The following is a 19,327-nucleotide window of genomic DNA, read 5'->3' on the forward strand; positions in this document are numbered from 1 at the left end:
CTTGATGGTGTATCTTTACCATATGATAATAATGAGACGGTGGAAGAATACAAAAATACCCCTAAACAAAATTTTAGTAGCTCATGCAATTGTATGAATGCCGCAAGAAATTTAAATTTTGTCCAAAAACTAGCCAGTCCAAAAAAATCTATTTTTTTCACATAAAAAGAAGTATAATCCTAGTAGTGTAGTGTCCAACTTTCTGATGGAGAATGAGCAAAGAGAAAACGAGATTTCAGACCTTTGTCCAATTTTTTTTCAAGTTTTGGGTGAAATTTTGAATTTCCCACAAAAAACTCAAACAATTATGAAAAAACTAGTATATTCATATTACCGTTGTTCAAATTTCAGCCAATTCTGGACAGGGAACAAAGAGAAACTGACACTACAAAATCTTTCCAAATTTGTTAAAATTTGGGGTAAAAATTTGAACCGCACAGAATAACCTAAAAAAATTATAGAAAATCAAGTATATTCATATTATAGCTATATTCAAATTTCAGCCAATTCTAAGCAACAATAGTAGAGAAAATGGAATATATACTTGTTGTCCAGCAAGTTTGGCGCATTAGACATACAAATACATGAAGTTTTCCGTTACATGAGTTCCAATTTTCATTCTACATCACAAAATAGAGCAACACATCGGGGAATAACCGGGTGTAGAGTGAGGGTAGGTCACCTAGGTGCACCCCCTCTTGTCGAACATGGTAGGCTGCAGCTGGTTGCCATCATGAATGGAACGAAGCCAAGGAACACCAGAGACGCATGCGATGAGGGATGTGGAGGAGAGGGGTGAGCTCACAACGGTCGAGGAGATGGGCGAGCTCACAACGGTTGAGGAGGCGGGCGAGCAGATGGACGGTGGAGGAAGACAACAGATATGACAAGAAGAGCAGAGAACATGATGAGGGCGGCAGGTGGAGGCGGCCGGCGGTGCAGAAGGTAAACCTAAATAGTGACGGCGGCGGCTCGTGTGTTGTGCAAGCGAACTAGCGAACAGGAGCTAGCCAACCCGATGTCTCCGTGTGTATGTTCTTGTTGATTTTGGTCAGGGGCATTTATGTCCCTTTTCATCCCTAATTTCAGCAATTAACTAACGATAAAAACTTAAATTTAATGTGTGGCATTTTATCTAGAAGCGAGTAAAGAAGGTGGGGGCATACTAACCCAGCTAGAGTAAAGATGGGGCAAATGACCAATTAGGCCTCACTCGTTAACAGCCTCCTCAGCCCAAGCTTCCATCTTATGTTCCAAATATTGGCGCTTACCCACAGCCTCATAATAATTTTGCAAAGCTTTCATATCGGATTGTGCTAACATGCGTTATGTTATGAAAAAACATGCGTTATGTTATGGTGATTCGTTTTATTCAAAAAAAAAAGGCTCCTAAAGCCTAGGCTCTTTCGTCGGTCCCGTGCAGCTCGCCGCGTCCACCGGCTGTCAGTTTGCAACACCCCAAAACGAATTTAGAGCTAGATAGTGGCACTCGCCTCATCTATACTACTATTAAAAGAGCAAACGTAAATTCCTCTAAAGCCACATAACAAACTGTACACGGGATAACCACGACCCTCCAATCAGAGCAATTTACACATATCCTACTGCCCATATTGCGTCAACGGTTTATCACTTAGATCTTATCACTTAAATCAACGTCTGAGATTAAATGTTCTGCCAAGCAGACGCCATCTTCTGCCAATCCTCACAGCGCTCCGCGTCCTCGATCCCGCGGCCCCGCCCGTGATTTCCGGAAAGATTCCACCCGAATCAAGGCTTGTCAAGAAGAATGGGTCAGTTCAAAAAGAAAAGAAAAACGGATCGTAGCAAGCGCCGCCGCTCCTCCCGATCGCCCCGAGCCGACCCCGCCTCCGGTCGCCGCCCACGCACCTGCAAGCCGCCGCCGCCGTCCTCTGCCGGTCAGCCGCACCCAGCATCCTCCTCCTCCCTTCTCTCTCCCTCTCCTCACTAATCTCTCTTTCTCTCTCCATTCCCGCACTGCAGGGCTCCGCCGGACCGTCCCACGCGACTGCCGGCATCCTCCTCCTCCCTTCTCTCTCCCTCTCCTCACTAATCTCTCTTTCTCTCTCCATTCCCGCACTGCAGGGCTCCGCCGGACCGTCCCACGCGACTGCCGGCCTCCTCCCGACCAGACCGACGATGGCGACGACCGGATCTGACCGGCCCCGATCGTTCCCGCCTCGCCTAGCCGCACCACTCATCCGTCCCACCTCTCCCAGCCAGCCCCGCCGCCCCCTCCCTGCCGAGCCCCCTAGTGGTGGACGGTGACATCTCACCTGGACTGGACTGGAGAGTTGCATCCAATCAGGCCTCCCTCCTCTCCACTAAGTGCATCTGATTCTGAACACAGAGTTCTTCACGGTATGTGTTCTACCATTTTTCTCTTTAGGCAGAAGTGTATGCTGCTATGTTGGTTCAACCTTTTGGTAGCGTTCTGATGAAAGTGATGGTTTATTTCATTCAGATGCTGATTAGTTTGCTTGTGGATGTGCTATTTTTGACGCAGGTAATTGTCAATTCTCTGATGCAAGCCATTTGTGTGAGTTGTGCAGGACTGCTACACACACGATGGATTGTGCCCGATTTGTGGGCGACAAGCTATGGCAGCCATCGATCAGTTGGGTTCACGTTGGCCGCAGCCATCGATTACCAGCTCGTCTGAGCATCGTCCAACACATCGTCGTGTGCATAGTAATTTCGTTGTGTGAGGCTCCGACAATAAAACTATTTTAGAAGACACGGCAATATTTTACTATATGAAGTGAAAATGTACAAGTTGTAGATGGACAATTATGGTAGCTCTTCTACACAGTTATTTAGTGTCCAGCGAGGCCCTCAGAGGATATCTAAAGAAGTGAGAATGTACACCTTGTTTTTCTAGGCGAACATGACTTGGATGAGTCAATAGCATAGTAGCCGTAGTTATCTAAAAAAGGCAGTGTCCCAGGCAACAAGGTAAATTGTTCTGCTGTCCAATGCATTGAAGCTATAGTGCATATATGCTTAGTAAATTGTTTAGATTTGTCCGAGACTAATAATGACCAACTTAGTGAATTGTTAAACCTGAAAGTTTGTGTTTTCCATTTAACATAGTGAATTGTTTGCACAATTCAGTTCCGTGTTGATTGAATGGACGTGACGTGATGTTTTCTCCAGGGAACGGACTGAAGTGGATTGACATGGTTTCTGTCCATGATGCAGTTATGTGCTATTCTTCCTTGCTGCAGTGTTGCGCATCTTTGCTGCTGTGGCTGACTCCATGAATATGAAAGCTATATTTACTCCTAAGCTATGAGTGTCCTCTAACTTCCTTCCATGAGAGGTATTTGCTCTCAGTCTCGGCCATCCTTATTACAAGGGATGCAGCAAGGTTCAATGGATCATGACGTTTGGGCTAGATCTGAATCTGTATCTACCAAATCTGTGCGTACATTTTTTATGCTATAAATTTCTTTTTCTTTCAGTATCCTGTTGAAGTTCTATCAGCCGACAGGTGCATTGCACTGTTGAGGAGACACATGCATTTGTATTCGATATTGAAGCGAGCCTGACACCCTGAAAGAACTATACAATGATATTTGGCTATTGCTTTCAGTATTAGAGAAGCATAGAAACAGAACTGCAGGGCTTACTGTATTTTTATGTGACATTCCTCTATGCCATCATGCCATACTGTTTATTTTGAGCAACCTTTCTATGGTATTTTGTTGGACAGTTTTTAGTGTAATCTCAAGCACCTCAATATATGGTAAGCAACTGCATGCTTGGGTATATGTTTTATTCTCAATGTTGTATTCCTTTTATTTGCTCTGTTACTGTAGCAATCAAAAAGAATCGGGCACAAGCTCCAGTTAGTCCTGTACAAAAATTGGTGTAGAAGTGTGATCTATGGATGCCTTATTTTGTCGATTCAGACTTGGGATTGTAGGAAAGTGTGGACTATGGATAAATACCAGAACTGGATTGACCATGTCACATCTTCACCAAGAGTCATGGCACTGGCATATTCAAGCTTTGTTGTTTCCTTCGTTTCCAAGCAACACTCTTAAAGGCAATATATGCAGGTTTATCATTCATGTGAGAGATACGAAAGATGAAACAAAAGTAAAAGGTGTTTATGCTAACGGAGCATCATAATTAGGTAGGAGTGTCTGTTGGTTTTATAAACCCAGTATCATCCTACTACTTGTAGTTTATGTATTGCCTGCAAATAATACAATTTTCAAATGATATTTTGTTATGGTCATATATAAATATGTAAATATTTAAAAGTTTCAGAGGTTCCTTGAGACGAGATGATGGCTCTGATGTGCTATATGTTTACATAGGAGATTTTTTTTTCTCACAGTCGTGCGTTGCACGTGCATTCTTACTAGTGTTGCAAGTAGTTGCGTGGAAGTATGCGATCTGCCGCAGTCTACTTGCGATCCTGCGTATCATTTTTACGATGATCTGCGAAGCTGTTTCAAGGCTTGAAAGTTTAAACTCAAAAGCGACGCACGTGCAGCCCGTACATTTGTGCTGTGCCTAATCTATCTTTCATGATTTGATCGTTTCATACGGAAGAGGAAAAATGCCAAGCTGTCCTCTGTGTTTGATGAACAGCTGGTTCTGATGCTCCGTTATGTTCGATCTTCCCAAAAGCCAGAACCACCGAGTAGTTTATTGCTAGTACTGTGTCAACTTTGCACACATCATACTTAAATTATGCGCATCATTACGCGGTCGAAAATCATAAACAAAACAAAGATCATAAAATAAACGCTCAGGGGCAACCATTTGTCTTCTCAAATGCTGAGGCGCAACCATTTCTCTTCTGTTGTCCTCTTCCTCGACTGCATCTTCTACCTCCCGCTTCCAGCAGCTCGCTCATAAGATGCCTCGGAAGCATTTGGGAGATGGCAACGCAGCCTATGACACGGGGAGCTCGCTGTACGACTCCTACGAGCTGGCCTCCCTCAACAGGATCCTGGACCGGCACCTCGCTGTCGCTGGCCCGCCGTCCCCTGATGAGTCCCGGCGGGAGGGGCCTCCCATGGAGGGAAAGAACCAGCAGGTCGTGGCGTTCAGGGCCCGCAGGAATAGGAAGGTGACGCTGAGGGCTCTCTTCAGGGGAGTGGCCTCGTGGGCGGTCAGGCCCAGAACGCAGACGCGTGCTTGCGCTTGTGTCGGTGTTGCTCCGGCTCGCACTAGTGCGGTTGGATCTGAAAGATGGTGAGGTGTCAGTCGATCCTCTCTTCTGTTCTGGTTTGGTCTTTGCACCATCTCTCTATGGATTTTCTTGGTTATTGCAGTTTTATGTGTAAAAGAAACAGGTCGTGTTTTGTACTGGCTGTTGTTCATGGATCATCCAGATGTGCAGCATCCATGATCATGTAAATACATACTAATATTTTCTCATGTAAATGTATGATTCGAACTTGTATTGGTTGAACAAAGATGCACTTGATGAGCTTTGCATCAGAATTATTGGGTTAGTCAGATTGATACCCATCATGGGCTCACCATGGAGCATATCCAGGAGTTCGCCTTGCTATGGAAAAAGCTATCCTTTGTTACTCTCGACAATGATGCGCATGATACTATCCTATGAAAGTTCACGTCTCATGGAGAATACTTGGCGTCGACCGCCTATATGGCGCAGTTTGCGGGACACACGACAAGCATCATGCCTGCTGCTGTTTGGAAGGGTTGGGCCCCTCCGAAATGCAAATTTTTTGCTTGGTTGATAATTCAAAACAGAGTTTGGACAGCCGATCGATTGCACCGTCGTGGATGGCCGAACTGCAACCTCTGCCCGCTTTGCAAGCAAGTCCAGGAAACCGCAGCACACCTTCTCTTTCAATGCAGGTTCTCCCAGCGTGTCTGGATCGAGGTTGCAGCATGGCTCGGTATACATGGTGATGTGGTGAGGAACTGGCGAAATGAGGTTTCGGTTCAAGAATGGTGGATTAAAAATGTGCTTGAGCGTGGAGATCAGAGAAAGGCTATCGCCTCCCTGTTCATGCTCATGTCTTGGGAGATTTGGAAAGAGCGTAATGGAAGGGTTTTCCGTAACACCGCCACTATGACGATGATGCTCATGGCAAAGATAAAAGAGGAGGTCCATCTTTGGGCTATTGCCTGTGCCACCCACTTGAGTATTGTAATGCCGCGAGAGTAGATATTTGTCTCCCGCTTTGCGGCTATTTGTCTTAAACCTTCTCCCTTAATCAATGAAAATGGCAAATCTTTTGCCTTGTTTAAAAAAACTAGTCATTTTTTTCTCAACTTTCTGCACAGGTAATCACCCTAAATTATTGTCTGGGTTGTATCGGCACTCCCGAATCCAAACGTACCATAATCGCGTCTCCAACGTGGTGGACCTCCGTGGAGGGACCAGACCACCCAACCGTGTTATATTTTTAAAACAAATTTGAACAACCCGAATGATTTTCATTTAAACCGGACCACATTCAATACATTTTAGACATATTTCATTAAACAAAAGCGGTCGGATCATAACCTAGTCTAAATCTTCACCGGCGCCAGTCCTCCACGTCCTTGTTGTTCCATTTCATGTCCATGTTCGGCGGCCGTGAACCCCACGAAGTGAAGGTGCGGTTCCCGACGAGGAAGAGTAGGACATGTCACACGGACTAGCTCACATGGGATACAAGGCGTCACCGTCTCCCATATGCCCTACTCCTCCTTGTTTGAGTCCGCGACCTGGCCATCACCGATGAAGGTGGGTCGACAATGGACATGGACGGACCGGCCTCGTCGTTGTGCTGGCGCCAACAACGCGCAGCTGCCGGCGTTCCTGTCCACGACCGCCTGCGCTGAGCGCGGCCTCGTAGAGCGCCTGCTAGTCAGCTACTCCTAGACGAAGTTCGGGTTCACCTCGGCCATCATCGCTATGGCCTCCACGCTGGCGAACTCGTCGTAGATTTATCCCTCCGCAAGGAGGACGAGGTTGTACCGTTGCTCCTCCTGCGCCTGCCGGAACGCCAACACCGACGGCGGCACCAGCTGCTGCTCAGCCATGGCGGCGTCAAACTGCGCATGCGCCTGCTCCATAATCAAGTCGCGTGGACCAATGTGGACAGGGTCTCCAGCTCATCGTCAGAGGCTTCCTCTATCTTCGGGTCATTGTCGCTCACCTCCGGTGAGCTGGCTGGCAAGCCTGCCACTATCTGCCACGCATGACGCCCCTGCCAGGCTGTCGTAAGGCCGACAACCTCGCCTTCTACTCCATCGAGGGGCTCTTCCACATCACCCTAGAGCTCGCGTCATGGCAGAGGTGGTGCAAGGAGGAGGACTGGAAGCACATGTGCTTACGATGCGAATGGTGTCAGGCGAGGCCGCGTATAAATAGCGGGTGCCGGCCGGGCCAAGTGACATGTTGTGTCATTGTGGGCGCCGGAGTGGGTTTCTCAGTCGTCGCGTCTGTTTAATGCGGGCAGGCGGACAGACGGGCAACCGGTTTGAATGCAGTAGATAATAGTCTCCTCTCGTCCAGTCATGTCACTCTGACATTGAACAGGCGCAGAGACTGGGACGCGGCACGAGCGGCGCTCTTGGCCGGTGCCGCTTCAATGTCAGCTCCAGTGGGAGGTCACATCCGCTTTGAGCTGGCACGAATGCGGCGCTTGCACGCCGACCGACATGAATTTTTTCAGAGAGGACAAGGGATAATTTTTTGGGTGGGTCCGAGGTGGCAGACACGTACGTGGCAGCCCGGACGCTCGTAAAGCCACCCCTTCCCCCCACCCCTCGATTTAAAAAACGGACGTCCGGACCATCCATGGACCTATGGGGTACCGCGTTAGGTGACAAACTACGTCCAGAAGATGCCCTAGCCCTTTTTTTGTCCTTCTGGGATAGAGGTATTGTAACCATCATAGTGTTTTTGTCTTTCATTATAGTGTTTAGTATCACCTCAGTGCGGCGGCGCGGTTACAGATAAATGAGAGACCATCAGATGCCACTCATTATCAACTCACAGTTGTATCACCAATTCCTTCAAAAAAATAGATAAAAATATTTGAGCATGCATAAATAGCATGCACTAATCATTCCACCAAATTTCTAGTTTGATTTTAGTCCATACCTCAAGATATAATAGAAAGATCCATTTTGGAATAGCATTAGAAAACATTATTCATTGTGGGCTTTCAATTCAGCACTATTGACAAATAAAAATTTCCTTTCTTTATTTCGAGTTGTGGATTAAATTTGAAGTAATTTTTTGTGTTTGATGGATATGTATAGTCAGTTTTATTTGATTTCTTATAAACGTTTCCAAAGTGTTGATAGTATTAGGTATACGCGCATATATAACCTTACCCGTATGAGCACCTCCGAGAGACCGAATCGGCAAATCTTGAGGTTGACGAAGTGTAGTCGATGAGAATATCTCCTCCCACAGAATAAACACCATCAAAAGTACAAAATAAACCCCAAAAATCAAAACAAACTCTGGTAGGCTCAATCCGTACTCCATCCATGGTTATATGATCCACAAAGTCCATGTCCTAGGCTGATGCCCTATGCCGATGACCCACATTGCACATTGCAGGTATGTGGGCTTACCATCTCCTCTGGTGAAAAGAGTGGGCATTAGAATTAGGGTTGGATAGGATACGCAAGAGATGTGCAAGGTTGTACCAAGTTTGCAAGAAACTTTGCAGGTGACCTCCTCCGGGTCGGCATCTAAGAGTAAACATCATGATTTGTGCTAGAGGGTATGCATGCCTCGGTGAGCCAAGATATTTCCTATATGACACTCACTACGTCAAATGATGCTCCATGGTCAGGTCCATCTGTTTTAGAAGATTTTTTTTTTGCGTTTGTTGCTCTGCCTAATCACTTCTATTCCTTTTCTCTCATATTTCTACTTTCTGTTGGTTTTTCCTTGTGTTTTCTTCTTCTTCTAGTTAAGAATGGGTTTATTTTGTTTTGTTTTTGGTTTTGCCCTTTTCCTTTTTTGGCTTTGGTTCCGGCTGGGTTGTCTACATTCTTCATTTCTCCTTCATTTGTACCAGTTTTCTTTCAATTATATATTTGTAAATTCTTTTTTCCTAATTTTATTTTTCCCTTTTTATTACTTCATTATTTCTAATTTAAAAACATTTTTGAATATTTCCTAAAGTCGTTAACATTTTTTAATACAAAATAAAATTTAATTTTGAGAAAATTTACTAAACCGAGGATCATTTTTAAGCTGTTTATATTTTAAAATACATTTTTCAATACAAAGTGAATATCATTTGGAGATAATTGATGAACCTTTTTAGAAAAATGGTTTTTTACACAGTGAATATCTTCTGGATGTACTTCATGAACCTTTTTTGAAAAATGCTAACGCATTTAAAAAAATGTTCACGTATGAAAAATAAAATTACATAATGAGATCCAAAACAATCAAAATAAATCGCAGAAATTGACTGAAAAAGCTAAAATAGATGAGCTCGGAAATGAAAATCGTAAAAAAGGAGTAGCGATAGGAGGAGCTTTGTGTCACATGCCAACTAGGCTTGCCCAATTAGTGGCCTCGTGCATTTACTCGACTATATTTTCTGAAGTAGGCGCATGAATATATGCGGCAGCCAGCCCAAAAGCTATATCTCGCTTATAGCCACATGGAAGGAGCTCTTGCCTCAAGGATTTACATGCGCGCTACCGTATTGGACCAACCCATTAATTCGCTCGTGCTTGAGGTTGCAAAAACAAGTTTTTTATTTCGGTTTCTTTTCCACCGAGTGGAGACCCGGTTAGCAATCTCAAACCTAGATATATGCAAATCATACTTCGGTTTCTTTTCCTTTTCTGTTTCTTCGATTTTCTTTATTTCTATATCAGTTTTTCTTTTATTTCTTTGGTACATGTCAATTTTCTTTCTTTTCGTTGTTTTTTTGTTTTTGTTTGTTATATTTCGTGTTTTTTCAAAAACAAAATAAAGTTTGCTAAGTTTTTTGTTTCTGTCCTATTCAATAGTTTTTTATTCTATATTTTCGTGTTTATATATTTTTGGTTTTATTCGAGGGTTTTCAAAACAAACCAACATTTTTTAATACATTAGGTAAATGTTTCATATTTTTTAAGTACATGATTAATATTTTTTAAAATATATTTTTTGATGTCTATCTTTTTTCATACACATTATATATTTTTATATATACATTTAAAAATTATAAAAATAACATTTTTCCGATAGATGACTTTTTAAATACATATTTTGATGTCTATCTTTTTCAAACAGATTATACTTTTTTTATATACACATGAACTGTTTTGTAAATGTTAAACATTTTTCCATTATATGATTACATTTTCAGAAACACTCTTTTGATGTCTACATTTTCCCATACACACTGTGCATTTTTTGTATACATCAGGGACATTTTTATGAAATTTTAATTTTTTCTAAATACGTGATTAACATTTTGAAATGCATGCTTTGATTTCTATCCTTTTAATACACGTTGTACATTTTTTATATACATAAGGAACATTTTTTAATACACGTTTAACATTTTACGGATAGATGATTAACATTATTATAAAATACATGTTTTGATGACTAGCTTTTTAATACACACCGTACATTATTAATGTACATTTAAACATTTTTTATATACGCGTTCAACATTTTACAATATATGATTAACTTATTTCAAAACAAACTTTTTGATGATTGCTTTTTTTTCATACACCTTGTACACATTATGTATACATTAGGAACATTTTGCTATACAGGTTTAAAAATTTTAAATACAAGTTTTGGTATCTAGTTCTTTTCATACACGTTGTATTTTTTTCTATATACATCATAAACATTTTTATACACATTAAGCATTTTTTAAATGTGGGATTAATCTTTTTTACAGAATTTTCAGTACAATACATTTAAAATAAAGTAAAAATGGGAAACAAATATATAGGAAAAGCAAGTTGAAAAACAAGGGCTTAAGTTCCCATGCGTTGGCTGGGCAATTGGGGCTGGTGCTTCAGGCACGCGGGAGCCACAGTCTGTTTTTTTTTCTTTCTGTTTTCTGTTCTCATTTTTTGTTATTTTTGTACTTTTCTTTATACTTTAATATATTCTACACACACACACACACACACACACACACACACACACACACACACATATATATATATATATATATATATATATATATATATATATATATATATATATATATATATATATATATATATATATATATATATATATATATATATATATATATATATATATTACAAAAAACACACTTCAAAAACACATTTGAAAAATGTTGAATAAGTATTAAAAAATGTTGAACAAGAATTTGAAAAATATTGAACAAGTATTTGAAAAATCTTGAATAAAAATTTAAAATGTTGAACAAGGATTTGGAAAGATGTTGAATAGGTATTATAAAAATGTTGGACGAGTATATGAAAACTGTTGAACAAAATTTGAAAAATGTTCAACGACTAATTGCAAAATGTTGAATAAGTATTAAAAATATTGAACACTTATTTAAAAAATGTTTTATAGGTATTAAAAAATTGACGAGTATTTAATTTTTTTGAATAAGTATTAAAAATGTTGACCAAGTATTTAAAAAACGTTGAATAAATATTAGAAGATTAAACAAGTATTTGAAAGATGTTGAAAAACGGTTCGGAGAATGTTGAACGTGTATAAAAAACGTTGATCCCTTGTTAGAAAAAAAAAGACATTTACCGAAATGTAGAGTGCAAACAAAAACAAACATATGAAAACACACGAGAAAAACAAAACATGAAGAACAAAGAAGAAAACCAAATGAAAAATGGACGAAAAAAGGTAACGCACAAGAATGAAACAATTCTGATATGAGAAGAAAGAAGACAGAATGCAAAAAACGGAGAAGAAAAACCAAATGAAACAAAAGAAAAAGAAAAAAATATTCAATAAGTTGTAAAAAATGTTGAACGAGTATTTGAAAAGTGTTGAGCGAGTGTTAAAATGTGGAACAAGTATCTGAAAAGTGTCGAATAAGCGTTCGGACAATGAAAAATGAAAGAAAAGGGAGAAAAAAAATGAAGAAACAAAAGAAAAGAATTGAAAAAAAGGGAAGGAAAAGAACAAAAAAAGAGAGGAGAAAACCGACACGTAGTGCTTTAAGTGGGTCGTGCCCTAGCTATTGTCAACTCCTGGCATGGCGCGGCGGCTAGGGCGCTGCGTTTGTTTGTGCGCGACCATGTATCGTTCGCTGGTACTTCAATTTTTCCCTTCTATTTTTGTGCGCGAACATGGGCCAGCCCAGTAAACGATCACCCCGGAAACCTTGGTGCGATCGAACGCTGGCGCGTCGCTTAATGCGACAAATAGTCGCTGCGTTACGCAGCAATGTACAATTTGCTTCTTTTCTCTTTTTTTTTCGGTTTTCTCCTTTATTATTAAGTAAATATCATAAACATACCAGTTGTGTTTAGAAAAATGTTCAAGTTCAATGAAAAATGTTCTCATGAAATAAAAATTATTTAACACGCGTTAAAAAAGTTTGCCATGCATTAGAAATAATCATCCTATAATATAGAAAAAAAGTTCAATGTACATTGCAAAAAAGTTTTGACACATTTACAGAAAAATGTTCATCATATATTTGAAAATGATCTCGTGCACTTAAAAATCAGCATGTATTTTAAAATTTATTTGCGTGTTTATTATAAAAACAGTCATCATGTATTTTCAGTATGTTCTCCATGTATTAAGAAATATTCATGAAATGTTCAATCAGTCTAAAATAATATTCATCAGACATAAAAGTTTGCCAGCGCAGATCTACAAAAATGTCTTTACCATTCAAAATATTCCTCATAATATTTCAAATATGTTCACACATTTAAAATGTTTGTGACATTTTTTAAAAATATTCCTGATACGTGAAAATTTGTTTGCACAGTTTTGAAAACTGTTTGTACCAGATAAAAATGCCCGTGACATTTTAAATGTTCACGCGTTTCTAAGATTGATCAATTTCAAAAAAAAATGTTAATGAAGTGCAAAAATATGTCTTCTTAGTTTTTAAAAATATATGTATTATTTAAAAAAAATCTCATGTTAAAAAATATGGTCATGAGTTCCTGACATTTTCTAAAAAATGTCCATGCTGTATAAAAAATTGTTTGTGCAATTTCAATATAATCTGTACCATTTAAAAATTTCCCGTGACTTTTAAATATGTTAAACGTTTGAAAATATAGTCATAACTTTTTAAAAATTGTTCATAAAGTGTAAAATTTTGCTCACTTAGTTTTCCAAAAAAGATCTTTATTCTTTTTAAAGAACGTTCACACATTTAAAATTTTGGTCATGACATCTTCCAAAAATGAAATATGAAAATTTGTTCACGCAATTTTGGAAAATGTCTGTGTCATTTCAAAAAATATTGACTGTACTTAAAAATGCTCGTGAATATCAAAAAAATTGTTCACACAATTTTAGTATTTTTTTTACAGAAACTCACACAAATTTGAAAATTCAAAAGTAAACAAGAATGTAACATAGAAAATAAGTAGACAAAAGAAAAGTACAAAAAAACTATACTAAAACTGGGTTCTTCGATTTTTTTTAAATGGAAAGTAATAAAACAAAAAAAGAAGCAAACATGGAAGAGGAAAATGAAATAAAAAATAAAAGCTTAAGTAGTAAAATGAAAATAGGAAAAGAAAATTTCAAGCAAAAATAAATGGAGCACCCAAACTATCTCCCCTCAGAAAACAAGATAAAACTGAAAGAAATGATCCGCGTTAGGTGTAATCGAAAGAAAAATCCCATACATGTGCTTACTGGGTCGCTGTGAAAAGGCAGGCAGTATAGAGTCGTCACAGTAAGCGATGTATAACATCTGTGTTGCTTACTGCTTGTTGAGCTGCATTTCGCAAGTGCCTTTTCTTTAACTTGTATGTGTAGCCCTTTTTCTTGTTATCCCAAAACCTTTTCGTTGGGATATCCTTTCTTGTTCATGTGTGTCGGTGTCAAAACCGGCGGATCTCGGGTAGGGGGTCCCGAACTGTGCGTCTAAGGTCGATGGTAACAGGAGGCGGAGGACACGATGTTTACCCAGGTTCGGGCCCTCTCTATGGAGGTAATACCCTACTTCCTGCTTGATTGATCTTCATGAATATGAGTATTACAAGAGTAGATCTACCATGAGATCGTAATGGCTAAAACCCTAAAAGTCTAGCCTGTATGACTATGATTCTTGCCTCTACGGACTAATCCCTCCGGTTTATATAGACACCGGAGGGGACTAGGGTTGTACAAAGTCGGTTACAGAGAAAGGAATCTTCATATCAGGACGCCAAGCTTGCCTTCCTCGCCAAGGAGAGTCCTATCCGGACACGGGAGAGAGTCTTCGGTCTTGTATCTTCATAGCCCGTCAGTCCGGCCCACGTATCATAGTCCGGACGCCCGAGGACCCCTTAATCCAGGTCTCCCTCAGTAGCCCCTGAACCAGGCTTCAATGACGATGTGTCCGGCGTGTAGATTGTCGTCGGCATTGCAAGGCGGGTTCCTTCTCCGAATACTCCAACACAGTCTTCGGACATAACGACCGTGTCCGGCTCTGCAAAACGAGCACCACGCATAACCGCAGAGAATATAATATTTCACGAGTCCAATCCGCTGACAACTTTTATAACGTGATACCACGTCATCACCCAATTATTATTTCGAACCATTTTTCGGCCTGCCGCATCGAGATGCGGTCTCATTGGCACGTCTTGTCAAAGCAGAGATCGTGTCCCCTTATTGCGGGATTCTCATCAATACGGGCATGGGTAACTCAACCGTGCCATCTGCACGGCCCCTTGGGAACATGCGAGTTTTAAGGCGAGTGGGGAGGCACTTGATATTCACTGCCTTTATAAGGAGATAAGGATTCCTCTCTTTCACCCACGCCTTCTCTCTCTCTGCCCTCCCATTCTCGAGCTCCAGTGCCCAAGCCCTCATATTTTCCGCCTTGAGAAAGCACTCGACCATGTCCGGATCTGGAGCGCAAGGCAAGTGGATGGCCTCCTCCGTCAAGGAGAAGGACATCACCAATCTTCGGGAGGCCGGGTACCTGGCGAAAGAAATCGCCCATCGGCTTCCGGCCAAGGGGCAAATCGTCCCCACACCGAAACCCAATGAAAGGGTGGTGTTCATCCCCCACTTCGTCCGCGGGTTAGGGTTTCCTCTCCACCCTTTCGTCTGCGGACTCATGTTCTATTATGGGCTATATTTCCATGATCTAGCCCCAAACTCCTTCCTCAACATCTCGGCATTCATTGTCGTGTGCGAGGCCTTCCTCCGCATTCCACCCCACTTCGGACTGTGGCTTAAAATCTTCCACGTGAAGCCGAAGGTGGTGGATGGCCAACACGCGGAGTGCGGAGGCGCCATGGTGAGCAAGATGCCCAATGTTACATGGCCCAAAGGTACTTTTGTGGAGATCGTCAAAGAGTGGCAGAAACTATGGTTCTATATAACAGAGCCCCACGACGCCTCCTGGGCCGCGGCTCCCGAATTCAAGTACGGAGCTCCAGTGCGGCTAACCTCCTGGATAGAGAAGGGCCCGAATTGGTCTTCGTCGGACGAGCTGATAGCGCTGCAAACGCGCATCCAAAGCATGGTGGACAAGAACATCAAGCTCGTCAACGTGATCCAGGTGATGCTAGTTCGCCGGATTCTTCCATGCCAGAGCCGGACTTGCCCTTTATGGGAATTCGATCCGGAGGAGCACCAGAACTTGGAAAGGCTCTTCGGAACCACGCACGAAGATATCTGGAAGTTGCTCTTCAAGGGCAACGAGACGCCACCGGAGACAACCGAGGACCGCGGGCACGCCCTGGCCCATCCCGCCAGTGCGGTAAGTATTTCACGTTTCAGGGCACATACTTTACTTTCTTAGTCGTGGAGGATATCTAAACCTCACTGTTTATTTTTCCAGGGCTGGACAAAGAAGGCGGAGCAGATTCGGTGTCCGGCTCCGCTGCCCGAGGAACTAGCAATTCCGCTCCTGACGAAGATGCTGGTTCTGGCGCCCTACCAGGCGCGAGAGAAGAAGGCCAAGAAGAAGGCCAAGGGGGTCCAGAGTGGCCCCAGCCGCAAAGGAGCTTCAGACATGATGTCCGAAGACAATGAGACTCACTCCTCCGCCGCCGAAGACGAGGAGGAGGTGGAGGAGGAAAGCAGCTCTCCACTTGAGGGGGGAAGGAAGAAGAGGGCGGCCTCCACGAATCTGGAGGCAGAGGCATCCAAGAGGGTAAAGAGCTCCCTCGCAGATAAATCCGCGTGGGACGTTGACAGCAGCCCACAGCCGCTGAGGGAGTCCTGGATTAGGGGGTCCTCGGACAGCCGGACTATATCCTTTGGCCGGACTGTTGGACTATGAAGATACAAGATTGAAGACTTCGTCCCATGTCCGGATGGGACTCTCCTTGGCGTGGAAGGCAAGCTTGGCAATACGGATATGTAGATTTCCTCCCTTGTAACCGACTCTGTGTAACCCTAGCCCTCTCCGGTGTCCATATAAACCGGAAGGTTTAGTCCGTAGGACAACAACAATCATACCATAGGCTAGCTTCTAGGGTTTAGCCTCTACGATCTCGTGGTAGATCAACTCTTGTAATACTCATATCATCAAGATCAATCAAGCAGGAAGTAGGGTATTACCTCCATCGAGAGGGCCCGAACCTGGGTAAACATTGTGTCCCCCGCCTCCTGTTACCATCCGCCTTAGACGCACAGTTCGGGACCCCCTACCCGAGATCCGCCTGTTTTGACACCGATATTGGTGCTTTCATTGAGAGTTCCACTGTGCCGTCACCGTAAGGCTTGATGGCTCCTTCGATCATCGGACAACTCGATGGCAACGATGCGATCCTGGGTGAGGATTTCCTCCCCGGACAGATCTTCGTGTTCGGCGGCTTCGTACTGTGGGCTAACTCGCTTGGCCATCTGGAGCAGATCGATAGCTACGCCCCTGGCCATCAGGTCAGGTTTGGAAACTTGAACTATACTGCCGACATCCGTGGAGACTTGATCTTCGACGGATTCGAGCCCATGTTAGGTGCGCCGCACAATCACGACGAGCATGATTTAGCTCTGCCATCGGACTGTGTTCGGGAGATCACACCTGCAACTACTCCGACCCTCAATCCGGAACAAATTGCGCCATCTGTAGACGGGTGGATGGACCCCGCCACGGAGGCCGCACACTCAGTGGCGATAGCGCCGAATACTGACTTCACCTCCTACGAGACCCGTGTTGCCGAACCGTTGGATTCGTCCCCGGCCACGAACTCCGAGCCGCTTGTGTCCGTGCCCATCGAATCTGATTGGGCGCCGATCATGGAGTTTACCTCCTCAGATATCTTTCAGCACTCGCCTTTTGGCGATGTGCTAAATTCATTAAGGTCTCTCTCCCTGTCAGGAGACCCTTGGCCGAATTATGTCCGGCTAGAATGGGATGCGGACGACGAAGAAATTCGTGACCCACCCACCACCCACTTAGTAGCCACTGTCGACGATTTAACCGACATGCTCGACTTCGGCTCCAAAGACATCGACGGTATGGACGACGATGCAGGAGACGAACAAGAACCACCGCCCACAGGGCGCTGGACTGCCACCTCATCGTATGACATATACATGGTGGACACCCCCAAAGAAGGGGATGGCGATAAGACAACGGAGGATAATCCCTCCAAGAAGCAACCCAAGCACCGACGTCAGTAGCGCTGCTCTAAGTCTTGCCATAGCAAAAGCAGCGATACCGGCACAAGAGACAATAACGCTCCGGATAGTGCCGAAGACGACGATAATCCCCTCCAGCCAGATCTCGAGCGGGAGGATGAACAAGCTAGCCCTCCAGAACAGGCAGCAAACGAAGAATCAGAGGATGACAATTACATGCCTCTCTCCGAAGACGAAGTGAGCCTCGGCGACGAAGAATTTGTCGTGCCTGAGGATCCCGTCGAGCAGGAACGCTTCAAGCGCCGGCTTATAGCCACAGCAAACAGCCTGAAGAAAAAGCAACAACAGCTTCGAGCTGATCAAGATCTACTAGCGGATAGATGGACCGAAGTCCTGGCAGCCGAGGAATACGAACTCGAGCGCCCAACCAAGAGTTATCCAAAGCGCAGGTTGCTACCTCAACTCGAGGAGGAAGCATTGAAACCTACATCACCAGCGTATGATGCGGCTGATCGGCCACCTCGTGGCCGAGACAGAGAGGCATTTTAGCCCGAAGTCCAGCCCGCACCCCGCCGCCAATCAAACAAAAATACCAAGGCCCGGGGCAACACGCGGGACCTGCGAGATGTATTGGAAAACAAGGCAAAACATGCAAGATCGATCTACGGATCACGGGGGCGCGCACCAACGCGGGACGATGACTGTCACGCCGGATACACTAAAAGCAAATCCGGCCGGGCCGAATATAGCATACAAGACTCATATGAACTGCGTCGTGATATAGCCCGGCACAGAGGCGCCGCACACCCCCTATGCTTCACCGATGAAGTAATGGATCACGAATTCCCAGAGGGTTTTAAACCCGTAAATATTGAATCATATGATGGTACAACATACCCCGCGGTATGGATCGAGGATTTCCTCCTCCACATCCACATGGCTCGCGGTGATGATTTACATGCCATCAAGTACCTCCCACTAAAACTCAAAGGACCAGCTCGGCATTGGCTGAATAGCTTGCCAGCAGACTCCGTTGGCAGTTGGGAGGATTTGGAAGATGCATTCCTTGACAACTTCCAGGGCACTTATGTGCGACCACCGGATGCTGATGACTTGAGCCATATAACTCAGCAGCCAGGGGAATCGGCCAGGCAATTCTGGACCCGGTTCCTAACTAAGAAAAACCAAATTGTCGATTGTCCGGATGCAGAGGCCTTAGCGGCATTTAAGCATAACATCCGTGACGAGTGGCTCGCCCGGAACCTCGGCCAGGAGAAGCCGAAGTCTATGGCAGCCCTCACGACACTCATGACCCGCTTTTGAGCGGGCGAAGACAGCTGGCTGGCTCGCAGCAACAACACATCAAGAAGTCATGGCACTTCAGATACAAAGGATACTAACGGCAGACCGCGTCGTTACAGACACAAGCGCCGCAACAACGGCGACAACGCCGAGGACACGGCAGTCAATGCCGGATTCAGCGGCTCTAAATCCGGTCAGTGGAAGAAACCGTTCAAAAGAAGCAATCCGGGCCCATCCAGTTTGGACCGCATACTCGATCGCTCGTGTCAAATTCACGGCACCCCCGATAAGCCAGCCAATCACACC

At 43.7% G+C, this 19,327-nt stretch overlaps 1 long non-coding RNA gene across 2 annotated transcripts; it reads left to right on the forward strand.

Moving 5' to 3' along the window:
- The first annotated feature begins 1,753 nt into the window (after positions 1–1,753).
- On the forward strand, positions 1,754–3,794 carry LOC120976706 (uncharacterized). Of its 2 annotated transcripts, XR_012204976.1 has the most exons (4): positions 1,754–1,919; positions 2,005–2,382; positions 2,574–3,343; positions 3,486–3,794. It is a non-coding gene; the product is annotated as an uncharacterized lncRNA (long non-coding RNA). The 2 variants fall into 2 exon arrangements; XR_005772929.3 differs by lacking the exon at positions 3,486–3,794 and having other exon boundaries at positions 2,528–3,090.
- Positions 3,795–19,327: the final 15,533 nt, after the last annotated feature.

The sequence above is a fragment of the Aegilops tauschii genome, chromosome 3 (assembly GCF_002575655.3).
Source record: "Aegilops tauschii subsp. strangulata cultivar AL8/78 chromosome 3, Aet v6.0, whole genome shotgun sequence".
Classification (NCBI taxonomy): domain Eukaryota; kingdom Viridiplantae; phylum Streptophyta; class Magnoliopsida; order Poales; family Poaceae; genus Aegilops; species Aegilops tauschii.